Source organism: Octopus bimaculoides, chromosome 2 (assembly GCF_001194135.2).
Source record: "Octopus bimaculoides isolate UCB-OBI-ISO-001 chromosome 2, ASM119413v2, whole genome shotgun sequence".
In the NCBI taxonomy this organism is placed as follows: domain Eukaryota; kingdom Metazoa; phylum Mollusca; class Cephalopoda; order Octopoda; family Octopodidae; genus Octopus; species Octopus bimaculoides.
The window spans coordinates 142,760,657-142,764,547 of record NC_068982.1 but is presented as its reverse complement, the minus strand read 5'-3'; the positions used below and the strand labels follow the sequence as shown (position 1 = coordinate 142,764,547).

The window sequence follows — 3,891 nt, the reverse complement described above, 5'->3', positions numbered from 1 at the left end:
TATATATATATCATTGTATGTGTGTATATATTGCGACTATATCATAACAGCTTATATAGAACTATTTACTTTTTAAGCACGATCGCAAAAATAAAATACACACACACGAACACACACACATACAAAGATTAAACTTGTTGAATGAGTTCTCTTCATGGAAACACGTTGCAGTTTGTTCTGCTTTTATAATACATACAATATGTGACATTGTCTCCTACCGTTAAATTGTTTTCATTTCCAACGCTTTGGTAGAATCTTTGGAATTTTCTAGAAGATCTGGGCATCAATAACTGCTGAGTAAAGAATATGATATTGCCAAAATTAAAAGGAAACACATTGTATTCATGTTCCATGTTAGTTTTCAACTAAAATATGACAATTTCAGATTTTATATTTCAATCATGTGGTATTGTTAATGAACTAGTTTTGAAAATAAAGTTTTATCAAACGATCAAAATATATCATATACTAAAGTGGTATTGTGTTTAAGTTTTAGTGCATTGTTGTTGACCCGAATGTTTCCATTTTTTTAAAACTCGGAGTCTATCATTCACTAGTGAAGATGATTAACGAAGAAAAATAATCAGGGGTTCTATGCTAACTTACTTTTCCTGTTCTTAGAAGCCTCTGTATCGATGCTACAGCACAAGTAGGATTGTGGAAGCCTAGGCTTATTACACTGATTCGATACCACAGCCAAACTTACTCCGATACGATATCGCTTTTACTTCGTGACTCTATATGTGCGTGCTGGGGAAGACATGTTCATTAGTGCAATTTGAACCTAGAGCCCAAAGAAACGGTTAGGTAGCCGTAAGACATCTCACCCGATAGTCAATCAGTTCCACTAAATTAAGAGGGGATACATGTGTTTCATTGATAGACACCGTGCGAATAGAAGGTATAATCGACATTGATTGAACATAGCACAGAGCCTTCTGTCAATCGCTCTACCGATTCTGCCAGTTCGCCACCTTGAAGTTATAACATAAGAACTTCCGTGCTGCAAAGTTTGTCAAATCGATTCTGCGTTGTTAGATGTAGTAAATTACTATATCGAATATTTGATCAGTGTTTGATCAATCGAACATTGAACAAATATGAAAATGAAAAAAAAAAAAATAGGACTTGTTTGATGTGTCATTTTCCTGTATTTTCGCTTGAACTTAAAATTCTTCCCGTATATTGTCAGGGAAAAACCAGAAGCAAACTGGCTTTCATCATGTTCCGGATTACAGTGACGCTGACCTCTAAAACCACACTCTGTAACTTTGAAGGTATACAAATGTATATGTTTTATATTCATACATATTGTGAATTCCTATTAGAATGTAGGCGTTGTGAATCGCATCCTTTTACAGTAACTGAAGCATCTCGTGGGATAGTTATCTTACATAAAAGATGAATCCAGTATCATAGAAATATACAGGCTCTATACCAATGTGTTACACTTTGTCTTAAACGCACGTAAGTGTTACCGATTTGATCTCATTTAATATATGGTGACCATTGGATGTTTATGATATAAGAAGTGATATCACTGAAATTGATTACCCTTAACACGCCATAAAAACTTATGTAAAATAATGTTATACGTTAATATATAATACAAAAAAGCTTTCGTCAGATCTGGTCATACTATTTTATAACCTAATTAACGATATTAATATTTTCCTACAGTGATTGGTACGGTGTGATATTCCCTTTGATCCCAATATAATTTTGTTATTTATTATTTTCTTGTCATAAAATTATATCAATTTGTGGTTGAGATAAATTGAAGTATCAGAGAGAAGAGATACAATTTATAAATAAGTTATTTCTTAACAAAGAACACGATATATTTATTTTTTCCGATGACATACAACCCTCTACTAGTACATATATAGAAATATATGTGTGTGTGTGTGTGTGTGTGTGTGTGTGTGTGTGTGTGTGTGTGTGTGTGTGTGTGTGTGTGTATGTCTGTGTGTGTGTGCGCGCGTCTCTGTTTGTCTGTCTGTCTGTACATACATAAATACAAGGTGAGCACGCAGTCACAACTAGAGTGGGAATTTTTAACAAATATTTGGTTGCTTTAATGCAACATTCGTTTAACTTTTCACTCCGTGTTGGCTTCTTTGTCTTTGTGTTCATTGCTTTTGTGATCCATACATACACAGATATTTCGTATTAAGCTTAACAATGATGCACGTTCCCAGAATTTCCGACTGGATTCGAATAGAACCTACCACTCCAAATTCTTGTTACAGTATCCGATTTAATTGTGTTATGGCTACCTTGTACCGGCATAGTCATATGGTATATGATAATGAGATCAAACCAAGTAATGATATTTTGATTGCATTTAACACGCACATTTAAGAGAATGCATAATAAATGAAATAGACATTCGATTTGTTTACGAAAAGTCTTCCTCAGTATACACGTATCAAAATATAAACAAATTTTTGAAATTCACCACCTAATTAATGAGTGAGTGGACACACGAAGGTTGTACTCAACACATTTCGTAAGAGTGGTATTTTTAACAACTTAGTTTTGTCGGTTCGTTCAACGAGCCAACAAAATTTTAATCTGTCAAATGAATATCGGAACTGAAATGGAAATCAAACGCGATCCCCTGTGATGTGAAACTGGGATAATGGGAAAAAATATCTTTTAATATATCATATATTCCACACGTGGATGGGCAATGGCCCAGAGGTTAGGGCAGTGGACTCGCCGTCGTAGGATTACAGTTTCGATTCCCAGACCGGGCGTTGTGAGCGTTTATTGAGCGCAAACACCAAAAGCTCCACGAGGCTCCGGCAGGAGGTGGCGGCGAACCCTGTTGTATTCTTTCACCACAACTATCTCTCACTCTTTCTTCCTGTTTCTGTTGTAACAAAGGGGCTAGCCTTGTCATACTCTGTGTCACGCTGATTCTCCCCGAGCACTACGTTAAGGGTACACGTGTCTGTGGAGTGCTCAGCCACCTGCACGTGAATTTCACGAGCAGGTTGTTCCGTTGATCGAATCAACTGGAACCCTCGTCAGCGCAATCGAAGGAGTGCCAACCAAAATCCCACATCTCGTGTTGGACTATTATCTCCGACTCACCAACGCTCCATTTCCTTGCACTTTCCGTTTTTCTTTCTTTCTTGTCTTTTCTATCTACATGCTCAAACATTGTGTTTTTTTCTCTCCATCAATTGCAGCCAATCGCGTCAACACGTTTGAGTGAAGCTTTGCTAATTTTTTTTTTCTTTCCCTAGCTGTCACCCTAAACAAAAATATAGCATCGGTCGCATCGGTCGGAAACACTGGAAGTTTCACTCTAGAATTTAGATTTATTTCTGCTTCTGCCGCTACTGCGGTCAATACCTGCTGCTACTACAACAGCAAGAACGACATCTACAACAATAACAACAGATACTAAAACTACTACTACTACTACTACTTCTACTACTACTACTACTACTACTACTACTACTACTACTACTACTACTACCGCCACCACCACCACGGCTACTGCTACTATTACTGCTGCATCTGTTTATTTGATAGTTTCACTTTCTGAGGTCATTAATCTTCTGACTCCCTGTAGTATAGAATACCAAAAGACAAAATGAAAGAGAGGAGGCGCAATAGAATTAAACACCAAATAACCTGACCATTTGTGAGCATCCAGCGAGAATGCATGTCCTATGTAGAAAAACACCTTACCTCCTGGAATATGTCTACACAAACGGGTGCGCACACATATATATGCATATATATATATATATGTGTGTGTGTGTGCGCGTGTATATGTTTGTATATATTCTTTTATATTCTTTTACTTGTTTCAGTCATTTGACTGCGGCCATGCTGGAGCACCGCCTTTAGTCGAATCAAATTGACCCCAGG

The 3,891-nt window shown here is 36.9% G+C and overlaps 1 protein-coding gene across 11 annotated transcripts in view; it reads right to left on the bottom strand.

Annotated features, from left to right (window-relative positions):
* The window catches only part of LOC128247032 (glutamate receptor ionotropic, NMDA 2B-like), a 1,034,258-nt gene that overhangs the window by 457,894 nt on the left and 572,473 nt on the right, over window positions 1-3,891 (bottom strand). The gene's annotated exons all lie outside the window — the stretch shown is intronic.